At 43.8% G+C, this 19,173-nt stretch overlaps 1 protein-coding gene across 6 annotated transcripts in view; it reads right to left on the bottom strand.

Annotated features, from left to right (window-relative positions):
• PHF21A (PHD finger protein 21A) overlaps window positions 1-19,167 on the bottom strand; it is a 120,913-nt gene extending 101,746 nt beyond the window's left edge. For 2 of the 6 annotated variants that reach the window (XM_021401731.1, XM_021401732.1), the window contains exon 1: window positions 18,994-19,167. The gene's annotated coding sequence lies outside the window, so the exon portion shown is untranslated. Of the gene's footprint in view, window positions 1-12,359; window positions 14,839-18,993 lie in introns of those variants that run through there. The other 4 variants (XM_021401727.1, XM_021401730.1, XM_021401728.1 and 1 more) reach the window with 3 other exon arrangements.

Here is a 19,173-nt window from a genome sequence, read left to right as displayed (position 1 = left end):
AAAAAAAAAAAAAAAGGCAAACAAATCAAACCAAAAAACCAACATGCAATCACACACCAGCTTGTTCCTTTCAGGGACCAACCCACAGCAATCCAAAAAAGAAAAAGTAACAAAAGCCCAAAGATTTCCCAGGCAGTTCAGACTACACACAACTTTTTTGTCTAATATATAATTATTTGAACAGTGATTTTCTCACTCAGTGCAACAGAAACCCTGACATATTTAATGCACAGAACATTTATAACAGTCCTCCTAAAGAGCTCATAATTAAACAACATCCAACACAAAAAAAAGATAGAAAAGAGAGAACAAGTTCATGTACACACCTTGGGAAAACCTATTCTTTCTTCCCCTTTGGAAGTTTGTCATCTGACCTCAAAATCTGAGCAGCTCTTCCCTCCCTCCATCCTGCACAATATACCTGAACTGCGTTACAAGGTCTGCTTTGTCCCTCCTCTTCCAAGAAACACCTGCCCTAGAAGGAAGGAGAGCACGAAGACATCACTCTCCACACCCTTTTTTCTGCCCCTTCTGTTGCAAGAAAAATATACATCCTTGTACCAGGCAGGAGGTGTTTAAGTTCCGAAAACAAACATGGCATTTTTAAGAACTCCAAAACAAGAGGCAATTAACATCTAGGAAGTCGCTCCTAGTGAGTAATAGTCCCTATTGCCATTTTAACCTGTGCTAAATGGCATATTTTCATATCATCTATTGGAGAAACATTAAGAATTCCAATTATTTCAGCCCTTTCAATTTTCTCTAGTTGCATTAAGAAGCACAAAATATCTGGCACTGGTTCTGTGGGGGAAGTGGCTTGTATGTCATCCTTTCACACACACTTCAGGCTCCAGCCTTGGAAGAAGGCAGAATGCTAAGAAGCACTTTTTCTCCCTCCCCCTTAAAGAGACTAGGATGTTTTTTTTTTTTAGTGAACAGACAAACGGACTCCGGCTCAGCAGTAGCATGTGTTGCTAGATTCAGAACCTAGTTCATTAGAACAGCCTCCATCAAGATGTTTACAGCATTTCATCTTCCAAATAAAAACACTCTGTTAATAATAATACCTGATTTACAATAACACAAGGATTAATCCCTAGTTCCATATGTTTCTAGCAGTGTCTAAATAAAGTTCACTAGAGCAACAAATAATGGTTTGCCGAAACAGAAACGCAAGTAAGCTTCAGCTGCTTAGACTACATGTGCTGCAAAAACAACAACAAAATCACCCTGGTTTCCCATTCATAAACATCTAAAATCATGAGTTCTACTTTTTCAAAACTTGCATACAAGTTCTTACACAAGCAGGCAAGATACCAATCATTTTTATGAATTACATTTTCTGCAGCTATTAGCTTCCCACTGCAGTCACACAGTACACTACAGACTGTCCAAATTCCACAGAAGATTAATACTAACCTACCTAAAAAAAAAAACAACTTCCCACAACTTGCCAAGCATTGCAAGTATGCATCCGCACAACAGCACAAACTGCAGTAAGCTTCTGACCACAATAATGTAAAATTGCAATTCAAATTACTAAATGCACAAATTGAAAGAAGTTGAGAGGGAGTTGATTCCTCCAACAATAATCTAATAAACCACTTAGATGTCTACAAATGTGTACAGCGCTGTGGGACTGCTAGCAAGGCTGAAGGATGAAATTTTCCTACAGCGGAGAAAGTGTTACAGTGTGGATGTCGCATCTGCATGTTCGTACACGAAGCATCAGTCATCTTGCCCTCCAGGCTAGCAGTCTTCTGGACAGAAGTGTCTGTCGCAGCCCTTCTTCCTGCTCCTCAGACATGGTAAGAAAGGACACACACACACTACATTGTCAGTCTAACTACTTCATCCCCAGCCAGCAGGAAAAAAGTAAATTCACATTTAGAAACACAATAATCAAAGAAATATTACTTTCCAGCAATATTTCTTCACTGAAAATGTCTACTCACACACTTCACAGAAATTTGACTCATTAATACAAAAATACTCCCCAAAATCCAACTGGGGTGTTTTAGTTAAACAAGGATTAAACCTATGGGATTTAACATCTGCTATTCACCTAGCAGCCAAACTGCTTTAGAACCAATGAAAATATTCCCTATTTGAGATCAGCGTTGAGTGAGAGAGTAGTTTTGGCTTTAAAATCAGAGTTTCAGATAAAGCCACAAAAATGCTACTGAGATAACAATAGGAGAGATAAGCGGTGGATTCTTGATGTTTATTCAAAAACTAAACTTACAGCTGATCATAACAAAAATGTGATGGACTGCATTAAAAAGACAAGACAATGATGCCCAAAAAGAGGAAAGAACTGAAAAAGAGATGCAAGGATGACGCTACCTACAGGAAATGATGCAATTCATAACACTAAGCTTACAAAGCAACGGCCATTAAAACTACTGCGCAAAGAAATCCCATCTCTAAAGAATTCTGTCTCCTAGGCGTTGATTGGAGAACATAGCAGACTGCAGGCTAAATGATACAAAGCTCCTGGATATCCAACTTCAAAGCAAAGGAAAATGGGCACTGCAATATGTAGATCTGGGCCAGTGGAATGTTCATACACCACATGTTGCATCTAAAAGAGAAAGGTGAACCAATCTGTACACTTTGCATCACCTCAGAGCAAAATCCATGAGGGTACCTTCCCCTCCCAAAGAATACATTTAAAGACTGAAAACAAAACACTAAACAGTCATACAGCTGGGAAGACACCATAGCAAGGATCACGCTAAGCCTGTGAGTGTATTTGTGACTAATCTAGCAAAAGCAGAGGGCGAGAGCATTATGACAACTCCCATTACCGCAGATAGTTAGAATGAAAGTAAAAGTTCAGAGTTATAGCAGATTTGACAATACCAAATAATTTATTTTCATTTGTCGTTTTATTGCCCTGTATTAACAAGTGCAAAGTAACAGAGGGAAAAAAAAATAACCTTAGCTATAAATACACAAGGAGTCTAAACTAAGCATTACTACTCAGGAGAAAGATACTGAGATTGTTGCAAGCAAGATTCAACTCCCAGCAGCAGAAAGAGGAAAAAAAAATCTCAGCATTTATGAGAAACACAGCTAAGAACTAAACAGGGAACAATTGGCTGTGACGTGTGTTACATGTAGCTCTGGCCACCCCACCTCAACACAGAGTTACAGTGGCATGGAGATGAAGGACAACTGGAGAGCACGCTGAGAGTGGGACTGGTTCTCTCACATCAACCCACCCCACACACAGGAAATGTGGTTAAACTGCATGGAGCTCGCTGCTGTGGAGCACTGGGAGCAACAAATATAAATGAGTTCAAAAAAGCCATCAAGTTCACCTATAATTAGTTTGAAGTTGCTCTCCTCACTGTAGCAGCCCAAACGCAGTTTCCATCTCAGGCAGTGGCTGAACAAGTGTCTGTCACAAACTTACTCTGTTAATATTTCAGCAGCTGACAGGCTTCCCCTGTTTCCTATGCTGTTCAGTCAGCTGCTGCTGCTGGCCGCTGATAAAGGCAAGATGCTAGATGAGATGGACATTTGGTCCTCGGCACCGTGTTAGTTCTTACATATTATCACATTGAGCAGCCATACCAGCAAGTCTTGGGTTGCTTTGGAGGTTGGTCCTTCTGGTAAATAAACCAGGCTATAATTCAAGCACGTAACATTAAAAACAGAAATTGCAACCTCTGAAGCAGAAACCAAACTGTTTTATGCCTATTGCGTGATATAATGCATCACTAAAAGACATAAAAAAGCCACATCCTTGAATATATATATATATTATTATTTTTTATTACATAGTCCGTTTTACTGATAAATCTCCTAGAAATCCCTCACCAACCAGGATGTCAGCCCAAGGAGATTCAGGCAGTTAGTCCGTTAACGAAGGAAGGCCCAGAAAGCCGGAACGCAGCGCTAAACAAACCATGGACAGTTGCTGGAAAAATTGCCAGGACCCATTTAAGACTGGCGGCAATTTGGCCTCTTCCCAGCTGACTGAAGATCTCCTGAACCAATGGATTCCAGGGGAACGTGTAGATGAATGCCTGACTCCTCTCCAAGAAAACGAAACTTGCCGAAGTCATCAGGTCCTGCCTGACCCTGGAGCAGTACTGGATGCCCTCTTTTTTAACACGGAAATCCAGCTGAAGGAAATGCATCACCCCAAGCTGAGACCCAGCACAAATACTGAATAGAATTTTCTAACAAAATACTGCAAATTCTGCTAGAAAGCACTGCCTAAACAATTTGGGGAATGTCTGCCTTCTCATCACTGTCAACCTCCTCCTCTTCCGACAGATGAGCTTTAGAAGATAGCCAAACTGAGAGCCATGCAGGATAAACAAGCAGGTCTCAGTCTGCAAATCCTGACACAGGAATTCCATTTTCTAGAGCCCAAATTACTAAGGGCCTGGAAAACAAAGCAAGTGTCCCACATATGCCACCTCTGAGTATTGCTGCAGGCAGCAAGATGAAGATGGATGTGCCCAATAAGCTTATCATCTTTATCCGGAACAAGCAAGTATCACGTAAAAAAAAAGCATATAAGAAAAAACAGAAGCTTTGTGATCAGTTTCACAAAGACACAAACAATGCCTCAATAAAATTACTGCTCATCTACACTAGTGAGAAAGCTGACCATGATCCAGTTTACATGACAGATTTCTTTAGGTCATACAAAAGGACGAAAATAAAAATTTCAAGCTGCTCTACATTGTGTTTTTGTTTTACATAGTGGGTAGCACCGTTTTATTTAAATAACCTTCTGCTTATGAGACCACAAGTTGGGGGGTTTTGTTCGTTTTCTTCAGGGAGTGAGTTGTTTCCTCAGCCAGTAATGGCACCGGAGCTGGTCCTGCTGTGAAGGAGGAACCAGCAAAATAATGCCCTTGTCATCCCAAAGATCATTTGCGCCAACTACACAGGCAACAAACAGCACTACAAACCAACAACTCAAAGAAACTGCCACTTACTTGTAGTTGGGAACCTCAGATTTACTAGTTGTTCTTGTACTTTGCATTATCATAGGCTGAACATTTCAGGACGAATTTGCCAGTATCCCCAAGAGAAATGAAAGGGGATTTAATCATAGCATGTGTTTGTACCGAATCTATTCATGTTTTTGTGCTTCTGCTGATAATTCATAGAACAAAATCTCTCTTCTCCAACCCATCAGTAAAGCCTGTCACAGTTGCACGATCTGTCTTCCAGATGCAGAACCTGGATGCGGAACTTTCCTTCTGAATTGTCCCATCTCTCACTGAGCACCAAGAAAGGTATAAGAGCTCCCAATGGTATCAAGCAAACTCTGCAATCTCCTTAATAATAAAAACGAACACATCCTCTAGCTCGCCTCCTAAGTTCAAGGTCAGGTGATACTACTTCAACTACTATTTAGGAATACCCAGTTGATTCTGATATATTCCAAAATACACGTGATGATTTTAAGGAATCTTCTCTTCCCACATTAGGCTGTTCGGAGACGAAAGAAGAATTGGACAACTGTATGGATGTCTCCAGATTTACGCCCATGTGCTGCCATTCCAAGCAATTGGTCCTAGCCATGATGCAAACTGACCTTACCACTGTTACACTGTTCTCGTGTTGTTCTACTTCACATTTCTCTGAGGCACACACACAAAGCAGGCTGCTTTCTTTGGCAACACTGAGAGCAAGAATTCAAAGCTTTCTCTCTGTAAAAATGCAGTACCAGCTAATACAATCCCTTCAGATCTCAAGCCTTTAATGTCAAGGCAATATCACTGAAGATTATTTTAGAAACACTATTTCATTAAGCAGTGCTGATGTCAATGGGATTAACTGCACATAAATTAACTGAAGCAGCATGCCAGTCACTAAACTGTTAACACAAGAAGATACTCTGAGAAGTTTCAATCTACAACTCGAGAGATCAGCAAAAACAAAGAATTCACATTGTACAGTAATGAATGAGACACGGCAGTTACTCAAGTTGCCTTGTATTTGGCCTTGAAACTGTCTCCACAGTTACAGAGTTGAGATGTCACAACATAAAAACACTTCAGTAAGACTACTAAAACAGTTTACTGCTGAACGTCAACCCAAGGCTTATGTAGAACCAGTGCCTCAAAATACAAACGACTAACAAAACATTAGAAGAGCATACGTCAGAGTTCCTAAGCTCTAGAAATACCATAAGACACTGGCAGATACCACAAACAGTGTGGTTTATATGAAATTTAGGGTCATACCTGGAGGTGCTTCAGAATAAGAGACATACATTAGAATGATTATTACTCAACACCACAGCAGAGCCTAACATTACGGATAGCCACTGAATCAACGGCATGAAGTTTTAAGCACCGGACTCGCACCTTTCAGCGAGATATTTTACATTAGACACTGAGGTGTATAACAAAAAAGGAGCTAGATCTCTCATGTTTGCATTGGAATATAATTTCTCTGAGCAGTGCTAGAAGACTTAGTGGAAGCAATGCTGGACCAGCAGCTGGGATAAACGCAGAAATCTGAGTATTGCTGATGCTGCTGATTCTCCACTTGGTAAAGGGGTTTGTCCAAATTAACGGAGCAAGATATCTGTCCCTGAGCAGCGCTCACGTGGGAGAGCTGGAGAACTCTGCTCACATAAGCTGCGTACAGAACAGTTTTAACAAGTGGCTAAGACTTCAACACTGATGAAACTGGTTATTTTTGCAGTGCATTGAACTGTTTCATGCAACCAACTACATTAAGTTCTTTGTACCAGACCCATAAAACATGATACGGAAACATAGCAATATCATGCACTGGAGATATTGGAAGCATTCACACACCGATCATAGACAAAGTGCATTCTGGAGATGTTTCAGTTCAGTAAATGCAAGTACTAACCTTAACTCTGACCCTCTGGGTACATTAAGAATATGAAACAGTATTTTCAGAAACATAACCATGCTTGCGAGGTAATTTGCAGTTTTCCGTACTAATTCTGTAGCACAAGGGAGCCAGAAAGGGGGACCAATAAGTAAATAAATGAAAATCCAAGAGCAACAACCACCACCACTACCTTTCAATATTTTTTCAAGCTCTGTAGAACTGAACTCTGCTCTCTTTCTGGGCAGCGGGCCTTATCTATGCAACTCCACACTTCCATAGGATTTCACATTCTCATCTATTAATCATAATCTCCCCTATGCACCATAAGGTCTCCCATTCTTATTCAAATGCCTACTTTTCCTTCAATCCAAGACAACCTAATAAAAGAATATATCCCAAACTTCAAAAACAAAAGTACCTTGCATATTTTGTACGATTTGTTTTATGATAGTCTCACCTCCTCTGGGGCAAGCACTGCTTATTTGTACACCACCCATACGTGATCGGTAAATTGCTTTTAAGCTTGTTTTTGTTTATATTGCAGCAACATTCAGGACTTGAAGGAAGCGGGCAGTTTCCTGGATTAAACACAAGAGGGAAGGCCTCTGCTTCTGGGTTAAAGCCTTCAACAAACTCACAGCAAAGCAGAATAAAGGAACTTATTTCTGCCTCAGTTTCTAATCCAAAATGCGGCAATAGTAATATTCACCAGACTGACCTGTTATCTTTCAAGTGAAGCAGACTCTCAAATAAGGACAGGCACACCTATACTCCAGTGAATAAACTGTGCTGATTCACAACAGCGGATTGCCTGGGCCAAATTCCATGCAGTATTAACAAGTCAACAGGAAGCACTCCAAAATTATTACACTGATGTGCTCTCTTCTTCCTTCCCCTACATTCCAGCCAGCTGACACTTTTTGCTGCTCCCTGTCCAGATACAGGCACAGGTATCAACCTCAAATCTTGCCTCCCCTTTCCCTTTTACGTTCTCCATTCTCATCCCTTAGAAGCCTTCTGTTCTTTTCTTCCCCTCACAAGCTCACAAATGGGAACTGAAGCATTTGGAGAATGGTAATTGTAGCTGGGGTAGTCACACTCAGTGTGGGAGTACAGATGGTAGTCACTAAGCTGAAAGGAAGGATTCAAGTCACCATATACTTCATAGAAGTTCTTCTCAAAACCATGATTATTCAATATAAGTAAAAAGATTTACATGCTAGATAACAAACATAGCACAGAATCACTGACAATCTAACATGGAATCACTTAAGTGCAAAATTAGTGTGTAATGGAAGAAAAGCTGAGTGCAAGACTCCCGCAGAGTGAAAGACTTCTGCTACATGAAAAAGTGTCCAAGACATGGCTTTACAGTTACCCACGCTGACTGCCACAGATTTTTAACTGATTGTTTCCTCAGAGTAGGAATGCTAAAATGCAGTTTTATCCATTTTTATAGATAAATCCTAGTGCTGATGGAGAGTGAAAGCATTTCATGGAGCACGGCATGATTCCACTTCTAAGCAAAAGGATCAGCAGTCTGAAGTAGTCAGTCAGCCCTCTCCCTCATACGACTTTTGTTCCCATGGAGCCAGGGCCCATCCCTGCAGGGTTTCAGCAGGGAGAGAGGGCAGTAACGTCCTGCTGAGGGACATCCCTCTTTCAGATCCCCTCACATCAGCACTACTACAACCTTCACATGCTCTCCTGGCACCCTCTGGTTCCACAGAGGCAAGAGCCCCACTCCAACACTGTCCCAGGAGACTGGAGACAGCAGCCACATGGCAGGAGGGCAGGCAGCCAGATGAGGCAGCACAGTGCAGGGTACTGAACTAATGCTGCGTGTACCACAGCAGCACCTAGAGCCTACGATTCTGTGATGCGAAGACTGACACTTAGAATATTCACGATCACAGTACTACCGTGCTATCAGTGTGGTGTCCATTCTTACTGCAACTTCTTTGAACTAATTCTTCTCTATAAAATTTAATGCCCAGATTTTTAATGGTCCTATTGCTGTGCTAGAAAAGGTGTTTAAACACATTTGTCTCCACACACACAAGAATTCTTATGTGCTCCTTTCATTACCTCATCCTTACACAGTCCTCTTCCTGCTGTTCTAAGGATGGATTTTTGTTTGTTAAATCCCACAGAGAAAAAATACTCAGAACCTCAGCTTCTCTGTATTTAGACTCTGGTCATTATATGATTGGGGGGCGGGGGGATTGGGGGCCATATGAGGACCAGAAACATATGTGAAAGCTTATTGCATGACGTCAAGCCCCTTCTAACACAACCTCTGATCCCCAAGAAGACTATATGAGTCTGGACTACCAAAGATTACAGCATCAAAAGCAACACAGAAAACATTTAAACACAACACAAGGGAGGTTTCATAGCTGAAGGCTTAAAACATATCTCAAGTGCAAAGCGGCAAAAACATAGGGAAAAATGCATAGATAGTATTTTATCACCTTTCCCATATTATGCAAGAATTCCCAAGGAAGTCACAGGAGTCTGACAGACCTGAGAGAAAATAAAGACTTGCCTCATATATAATACTTTCCATACACATGAAGCAGGGATTTAACAGATACCTGTCAACTTCCTCAGTAAAAGTTCTCAAAAGCTTCCGAGCAAGTCAGCTTACAGGAACAATGCTGTAATCATCCATTATATCAAAAATTTACTCAGCATACAGAAAACCAATAGTTTGGGACAAAACCAAGAGGCAGAGGAGGACAGACTAAGTTAGAAAAGGGAAAACAGAAAGGAGAGCCAAAGTTCTGAGGAATCAGTCATGCTTATCTTACACCGGGAAGGAGCAAATCTAAGATCAACCTTCCCACTCGTGCAGTTCTGTAGCAATGACAACAGCAAACCAAAACAACTTGTGCTGCTTGCATTAATTAGCGAAGGCACAGATCTGCACTGAACTAATCAACCCCACAGCTGATGGGATACTCTTTCCAGTCAGGGACTAGCCCAGAGCATGCATTTAGATGCAACAGGCCAACAGCATCACATTTTGACTGGCTGCAAAATTTGCAGCTCATCATCACAGGAACAGACACGTGATTCAGTTAAACACAGCGTGACCTATTAGAGCTCTGCACCAACAGCCAGGCAACCAAGTATCATTTCTGCAAGAAGTAGGGTGAGAGAAGACACTGCAAGTACGTTGCAAGCTTGAAGTCTAGAAGAAATTGCCATCCAGTGTTGAGAATTCATAATAATTAAGAGAAAGGGGAGATTTCCACGTGTACTTAAAGCCCGAAGTTCAAAGGAAAAGCAGAGCTGGTGAAATATATCAAAGCAGGCAGGCAACGGAAACAGACTGATTCTGAAATAAGTCTCATGGTGATAAATCCGGCAATTTCAGCAGGATTTTCTGATAATGCAGAATTAGAGGTATGATGGGATTCACCTTTGGGAGAGGAAGAAGAACTGCAGCTGGCTCAAGGAGAGCTATCTGGTGCCCAGAAACAGCAGAAACTCTAGTCCTTCCCAATGTACTCATGACCAGAACAGAATCTGAAAGGGTAGCAAAGGAAGCTCAGGTTGCCACATCCTTTCCACTCAGAGTCACTGACAAGAGCATCCTTAACACAGCAAATTCGTGCTGCACACACAACAAGATTTACACAATAAAAACTTTATCAAAGACAATTACTGCAGGCTAAGCCCCAGTCCAAACTAGCAAAAGTTTCATCATAAACATGGGTCATTGTAGTCCTTCTACAAAGTTATGAGAAAGGTTTCTTAGAGGTGTGGGGGTTTTTTTGTGCATTTTCTTGTTTGATTTTAATTATTATTTTTAAAATCCACTGCACATTAGGTTATGCAAATTTTAGACTGATCACCTCAGTCGGAGCAGTTTTGTCATACTGGCAAAAAAGGAGAGAGAGACAAATCCTTGGACATGTCAAGGACTAATTTCTGGCTTTCATTTAAAATTTTGTTGTGTTAGCACATTAAGCAAAAGCCCTGAATAAATACATTCCACGTTCTTACAAAGCTTTACAGGAGCTCAGTATTAACCACTTTTTTAAAGGAACAGTAAAGACACTGGCACACAAAGTAACTGGTGTGAGATCCAAGGGCCAGCAGCAACATCAGAAACAGAAGCGAGATTCCTCAAACCCTGCTAGGTGCTGCAGCCCTTTAAAACTACCTTCTGGGGAGAAAAGAATGAAGTCACCCATGGCACTCCTCATCCAACAGCAGACTTCTCATCGACTTCAGCATGGCCTGAATTTCCTCCCAGATCAGGACACGCTTGCTCTTCTGAGATAAGAGATACTTATAGAGGAGTTTTTCTGTACAGCTATGCACCGAATCCTTTTGTACATCCCTATTACCCACATTCCTTATCTCGAATACCCTGATACCAGCAGCATTACAAGGGGCACTGTCACAGGCTCTGCACGGAAGGTACTACATCCTTGAAGGACAAGATACATCACCGTTCCACTACATAGGGATTTATCTCAGTTTCTTCTGCCGGTTGTGTAGTTCCAATTGGTGAAGGGAATTTCATCGTTGCACTGCAACAATAACAACATTCTAATCATGTCAATACACCAATAGTAACTATCTAGCTAACTGTGCGACCTGCCAGCAGCTTGCTCTCCATGGGCTGTGAATCCTTAAAGAAAGCTACACCACTATTAGCAAACACTATTAACTCTTAGAGAACACACGAGGTCCTAGGTACGGATTTTCCTTATTTGTATCTGTTTTAAACAGAAGTGTCAGCAACGTACAGACTGTACAAACCATCAGTGCCGACAAAATACATCCCTGGCCTCGAAGAAGCTATTACTACCTAAATATCTGTCACATTTAAAGTCTGTACAGGTGAAAGAGAAGACAACTTTTTTTTTTTTGTCAACTTTCTTTTTCAGGCCACTATGAAGCAAATATACACTCTAAATTTATATTGAGCTGAATTTCGTGCATTTCTAAGAGAAGAATTTTGCCACACAGACGTAGATATGGTGGATACGCAGAAGCTACTTTCCAATTTTAGAAGTTTGGAAGTCCTGCTCGTACTACTACCTATTCGTGTTCTGATTTTAGGCATTCAGACTTATGCAGAGCTTGAAGCAAAACACACATGAATTTTTACATGACTGGAGCTCTAATTAAACTCTCCAAAAACATCAAAAAGGCTCATTTGGTATTGCTTGGCACTTAATGATAAGCCTTTTTTTGGTTATTATTTCCCACAAACTTCAGAACTAATAAATTGACCTAATAAATTGGGACCAAGAGTTAAAGCTAAGCACTTGTTCACTTAAAAATTAAGACAACTGCAGTATCCAAGACTTGGCACACAAGACTATAGCAAATACGAAACTTGCTACGGGCCTAACAATTGAAACCATATTAATGTCCACATTAACTGCAGCAAGTCCCACTCAACATAAGTCAATGTGAAAATAAGTAATTCCTACGGATACAAAACAAAACACCGAAAACCAGTGTTTTGAAAGTTCCTACTCCTCTACCTCTTTTCCAGAAACACTTTGCTTTCTTCGATACAAGCTCCACATGAATCCAAGCACAAGGACCAGAGCCGAAGTGCAGTGAGACAAGCATTGGCCACGGCGTGCTTCTGGCCTCACCTGTCAAACACAGGAACCGGGGATTCCGTGTGTCCGCGGTGACAACAGTGATGTCACTAACCGCCACGGTAGGGAAGCAGCATGCTTCCCTGTGCCCTCATGGTTCCAGCTGAAGCAGCCACACAGAGAAGTCAGGTCTCAGCAGGCAAAGAGCTGCTCACACGCCTTCTCCCTGTGGCAGAATCCACCGTAAGCACCAGGTAGCACTTCTGGAGGAACGAGGCACCAGCAGCACCAGCAAGGGGAGCCTCCTCCTGCTATGTTTCCATCCACAACTTTACCTTGAAAGATGCAACGTTTCCAGAAGATCAAACACTGCACTTGCAATCGTAGATGAGACAAGCAATTCATGCAATTACTTACATACTCTTTGTATAAGAACACACGTGCAGCTGGAGGACTGACTTCATCACTTGCTTTTCCCCGAAGATACCACTTGACTAGAAGCCGACTCATGGATAAATGTATGTGCTGCTGCACAGCAGTAGCAGCCGGCTCTCCTGATAGGGATTGCTCATGGCAGCGACAATTCAGTTTCTAGGATTTATAGCATATTTCACCTGTCACCCTAAGTCTCAAGCTCCTGCAAATGCAAACTACAAGTCCCAGGATGCATCAGTGCAGCACTACGCAGGCAAGCCTGCAGACAACACTGGAGCATGGCAGACTGGGGCCTGTAGTTTGCACAAGCAGTGCTCGTGCTGAAGAGCCCAGCTGTAGGCCATATTGCACGCCTCTGCAGGCCAGAACGCACGCACCACACGGGGATGGAGAGGCAGCAGGTAAACAGAGCCAGCAGCTACTGCTCACAGGCTGGAGCTGTTAAGGAGACAAAGACTTCAGTATAAATACACATCAGCTATCCAACAACTGAGAAATCAGCAGTTTAGCTACTTTCAAGCATGCAGAACAGAGTACGGCTTTTTAATCTCACTGCACGTAGAGATGTTATTTTTTTTTTTTCCCCAGGACTGCTATGTTTTTAACACTAAAGCCTGTTTTCAAAGAGCGCGCTTCTGAATATCAATAGGAAAAGTATGTTTGGTAAGGGGCACATTCTCCCTGTCCAGAATTTAGTCAGCTGGAAAGAGATTGCTCTCTTCCTCCATTTCTGAGCCGTGCTGAAGCAGAAGCTCACGTCTCTTCCAAGAAGCAGCCGAGCTTAGCTGAACGCTAAATAGCTGCATCTCAGCGTAGGCCTCAGAGAAGAATACGCTGTACTTCAGCAAAGGGAAGGGCAGCTCCCCCTACCAGTCTGCTCTAAGAAGGTTTAGTGAGGAAGGAAATAACCAGTGATCAAAATGAACAAGTCTTCCTTGTTGTTTTCTTCCTCCTTCTCCTCCCGAGCTCGGGGTTTTTCTTATTTTTAAAGAAACAGGAACATGCCCATGTAATTCCATCTCTAAGGATCAGTACGTTTTGCCAGCCTTTGTGGAAGAGTGGTCCGTGCACCGCTTTCAGCTAGAGAGCAGGAGCACAGCACCCAGGGAAACAGGCAGAGGGCCCCGTGCTGCAGGGAGGGGAAGGTGGCATCCCCATCACCTGATGGACGTCCTAGTGCATTGCCCACGTAGGCAAAAGGCCTTAGAAGCATCTGAGGGTTTTGTCAATACAGCGATACTGTCCACAGGCCAAAGACAGCTGTTGCCATAGTTACTATCAGCCAGCTTATCAGAAAATAATTATTGCGACTACTCAGAAGTTTGGCTAAAACAATTTAAATCTTCACTCGGATACCACTGGATCTCTCCCATTAACTATCTGCAGCCACGCGCCTCTGGGACGCACAGTTACCGGCAGCGGGATGGCAGGCTTGGAGGGGAGCACGGGAAGGAATCGACGTTCCCTAGCGCTGACAGCGAGTGTCGCGCAGGCACAGACACAGCCAGCAGCCCGACCACAGCCTGCTGCTAGGTGCGAGTCCCCCTCCTGCAGGCCCGAGGCCAGCCGGGCTCAGGCCACCTCAGAGGCCCCAGCCTGCCCTCAAGTGCTCCCCCCTCCACATCTCCATGCTCCCTTTTAAAAAATTGCATTGGCTGTGTTTTCAGAACATATTTCTAATTACACACACAACGGTAGAGTCCATCATACCAAGAGGCAACAAGCACAATTTCTGCAGCGAGTGAACTTGCTAACACCGCCTTTTGTCCTAGGAGCACGGTGCTGTCAGGGAAGGGCAGCAGCCGGAAGACGCGCGTTTTAAGGCATCAGACATTAAAATAGAAGCGGCGTGAACACGGCCTACGAGACAGCTCACGCTAAGCAGAGCCTCGCTCCTTATGTACCACACAGAAATGCATTCCACCGCTAACAACAAGCGTCAGGCTGGGGGGCTGGGGTGATGTTTGCTTTCTGGTGGGGTTTTTTGGGTTTTCTTTTTTTTTTTTTTTTTTTTTTTTTTTTTTTGCAGGATGCTCTGAGCACACAATCTGTAATCAAAGAGCGAGCGTTTGCAGCGACAATGAACAAGAAACCTCAGGTAAGAAGGAGCGTTCAATAGGTCAAACCACCTCGGCACACAGCTTTCAAGGCACGAGGTACTTGATAATTCCTATGGAGATATTAAAGTGATGTAAACAGCACAATACAAAATAAATTCTGCAGAGAAACCTATACCAAGGAGCACAATTTTTTTTCCTCAAAGGCCTGGGACGATCAAAGTGTTAAAACAAAAGAGTTGGTGGCAAAGTTACAGCTTTGTTAGGGAGCAGGCACAGCACTGAGCCCAGTCCAAAGGAACGGAGCTTTCTGAACTTTCTGCAGATTTAAAGATTATTTTGAAAACTGGTGAGTGCAGCTAGAAAGCCTGATTGTTACACGAGCATGTCTTTCATCAGTGCTAAATACATTTTTAAAAATAACTTGACTTTACTGTACATTTTGCAGCCTTCCTATTTCTACACTTGGCACTCCGCTTCTGTGAGGTTTTAACACAAAAGCAGAGTCAAGCAACTTAAAAACATACTTTACCAATCTTAAGAGTAAGGAACTCTGTAAGGTGCAGGGGCCATAAATTATTTACCACGTAGAAATGCACGTGTTTTGTGTGGATTTTATTTTTCTCCCTTTTTGAAATGAGACTTTATTTGTAATAAGAAAAAAACAATACAAAGTTTCCCCCCAGCTGTAAATAAACTTCTTTTCTTGCCTGCATAACGCATCTCTCTACCACCGGCACAAGCCAGACATTGGCGTTGTGCTGTGCTGAACATGAAATATTAATGTAGGATACCTATAAAAACTATCCTTCAGCTCACCCTCTACTTACAGGATCCATCCGTCACCCCTCTCACCAGCGGGCACCCCGCACCCCCCTGCGCACTGCCCCACCTTCCCAGTATGCAGCTTGCTCCCAAGTAACCTTTGTGTAGTTAAAATACATCAGAAGCAGGATGTGAGCTGCTTTCTGGCACAGAGTAATTGAACAAGGGCAATTCACGAACATGCAGGAGCCAGGCCTTTGTGGAGCCTTACACTTCCAGCACACAGCCACGCATGTGACCGCACAGTTGTGAGCATAAAGGGTGAAGGGGACAGTAAAGAAATACTGTTACAAGCTTGATAATAGGTTTTTAGCACTGCCCTTCTGCACAAGGAGCCTCTCCTAAAGGTCAGGCTGTGGAACAGCTCACATCGCCCATAACACTCCTTCAAAAAGAAAAGCCCTACCAGGTCGTGAAGGCCTTTCTGGATGATTTTGAACAAAACCAAGAAGCAACAAAACCGAAACAGTAAAAAGGTTAAGGCACCAACATATGTTTCTCACGTGATGTTTATCTTGAGTTTCTGTACCGTACTCCAAGTGTCCCTAATGTAAGAAACAAGCTAGTCCTTCAAGGTTCGTACAGACGGTGCGGAGCTGAATGAGAAACCCCCCTTATAAAGAAATCCCCATAGGAGCGGTCCACTTCACTCTGCCTCTAAGAAGTACTAAGGAATTGAGAAGCTACATCGCGTTCATATGCAATTATGACTATTATAAACAAACTGCACCAACAACCTAGGCCATAGCCATGCCTGCTATTTAAGTGTTCCAACCGCAATCCCAATTTCTGAAGAGCTACTAAAACACTTCTTATTTTCCCAGGAGAAAAAAAAAAAAAAAAAAGCTTAAAAAAAATCTTACCAGCTGCACAGATTCAGTCAGAGGATATATATTTTTTTTATTTGAATTTCTACAGCAAAGTTGAACAGGCATACACACAAAAGCTCATCTCTAAAAACAGAGCCAAGTTGCAGTAAGAACTCTTTAGGCCCAAAAAGTCGAAGCACAGCTGCAGCCGAGCGGCCTCGGGTGAAGAGGGCTTCACAAAACCTAAACCAAAGCAGAGATCTTACTGCTGGAGCTGGAAAACACATCCGTATTTTTCTTTGAACTGCAGAAAATTCACAGCTCCCTTCTTTTTCTCTATTTAAGTTCTCTGACGGGAAGTTTTCTATTTTCATTCCCTAAAGGAAGAAAACAACCCTCCCCCTCCTATGCCTCCTCCCACCTCACAACAAATCCAGACCACGATGCACAAAAAGAGCAGAGATTAAAAGCTTTCAGATAGAAATCTTCAGATGAATAATAGCAACATAATCCTGAAGAAAGAAAAAATATTCCTTAATGTGGCACTCCAAATTACAGCCCACGGGCAGCACAGAGCCGTCCACCCAACACGACCCCACTTCCTCGCTGCCTGGCTCAGCGTGGCCAGACATCGGGGGCAGGGCAAGCGGCCGCACAGGCAGCAGGTGCTGAGCGAGCACCTTCCTGCTGCTGGGCAAGCGGCTCTCCAGGCCTCTGAGGGACGTCCCATACACGTCACAGTGCGGCACGGAATCCGGGCGTTGCTTAATGCTCCCTCTATACCAGTCCAAACTTCTGGACGATAAGAACTACCAGACAACAGTCCAGTTTCTCTACCACGATAAGGCTGAAAGGTTTAAAAATATGTAGAAGCACCATCTTTCCCCCCCCCCAGTACAGATTTAAAAGCTCATTTACTGAGCGGCAGAATTCCTTATTAAAAACAGTAATTAAAAAATCCCCCTCAAAGAAACAGTTCCATTGAACTGTCATGCAACATGCCAGATGAAGAGAGAATCCCCAAACCCTGTGATCTTGTTACTAATGCGTGGCAACTAACTTCTTCAGCTAACATGAGTGGTTCTAAGTACTTTTTGATTGTTTAAAAGCCTGTTTTTACTAGTAACTTAGTGTCAATATTTGGATACAAACTATAGAGTTATACACACAGCCATCAACAAACTTAACATAGAAGTTTTGGTGTTACATGTTAACTGGGTAGAAGGCATCAGAGTCCTAGTTCCCCAAGGTTGCCAAAAGAATGCTACTACCTTCCCCAGTTAAGCTCCCAACAAGCCTCTTCCCATCCAAGCCCCGCACTTCCCTGCTCCAGTAAAAAAGTAAACAGACAGCTCCAGCCCTTATTTCTGACACCTGAGGACACACAGCTAAGCATGACAAGCCCCAGTTACCTCCAGGGGTGCACACGGGTGTCCGGCCCCTGCCCTGACAGCGGGCAGCAGCAGCTCTAGCAAAGATAACACCACGGGCCCAGGTGGGTGCCTGCCCCTATCCGGCATCCCATGCGGCCCCTCCGGCATGCAGGTGCTGAGCAAGGGGCCTGTCCACACAGTCCCCCCACAGCAAAGAAAAGTTCATTGCGGAGCTGGCACTCGGGCCCAAAGAGCACGCAGAGGGCAGGAGGGGAGCGGGGAGGGACGCACGCCTCTCCGCAGGACTGCGGGCAGTCACCGTTACTCGCAATTAAAAAGTGGGAACAGGTGTAGCAGATACCATACTTTGATAGCTGAACAAAGAATATTACAGCACGTGACCGAAATGTGATGACATTTGTTCACCAATCGAAAACAAAAGCCACTCTCCAATGGCACTCTTTCCTCCACCCCCAAGAATTAGGAACTTGGAAACCTCTCCATATTGAAGCACATCTGCTCCCGGCCTCATTTTTTGACACTTGAGAAGAAGTTGAAGGGAGAGCCCCACGCACCCGGCCGCCCCAAACCCACCCCGAACCCAGGTGCGCCGTCCCACCCCGGCACCGCAGAACTGTGGCTGCGAAGCGGCTCGCCCGACAGCGGAGCTCCGAATAATAGAGAGAAAGGGGAAGGAAAAAAAAAAAAAAAAAACAAAAAAAAAAACCACAACAGCAGGGAAAAAGGAAAACACCACCACGGAGGCGAGCGAAGAAAGGAGCATGCACACGAGCACCACACCAAATGGCAGAGTCCCACACAGGGCCGCTCCACCTACGCACGGAGGAGGGCAGGGACGGCGGCGAGGAGGACGGGGGCACGGCGCGGGCCGGGAGCGGAGTGCCGCTGCGGGCGGCCCGGGGCGGGGGCAGCGGCCGGCGGAGCACAACTTGCAGAAGAAGCGGAATTTTCCCGGCGCTGCTCGGGCCACAAAGACGAATGAAAGGAAGGAGAAGGAAGGAAGGAATAAAATTAAAAATAAAAATAAAAGAAATTAAAAAAAAAAAAAAACCTGCGGCAGCGGGTGTACTACGAATGATCAATCACCGAGAGCGAGAGGCATCGTTCCCCAGCCCGGCACCAAACTTCCCCGGCAGCATCGCGGCGCTGGGCCCGGCCGGAGGGAGCGGGCCCGCAGCCCCCGTCCCCGCGGGGGCCCGGCGCGGTGTCATCCCGGCCCGCTCCTCCCCCC

Source organism: Numida meleagris, chromosome 6 (genome assembly GCF_002078875.1).
Source record: "Numida meleagris isolate 19003 breed g44 Domestic line chromosome 6, NumMel1.0, whole genome shotgun sequence".
Classification (NCBI taxonomy): domain Eukaryota; kingdom Metazoa; phylum Chordata; class Aves; order Galliformes; family Numididae; genus Numida; species Numida meleagris.
This window is presented reverse-complemented; position numbering and strand designations above follow the sequence as displayed.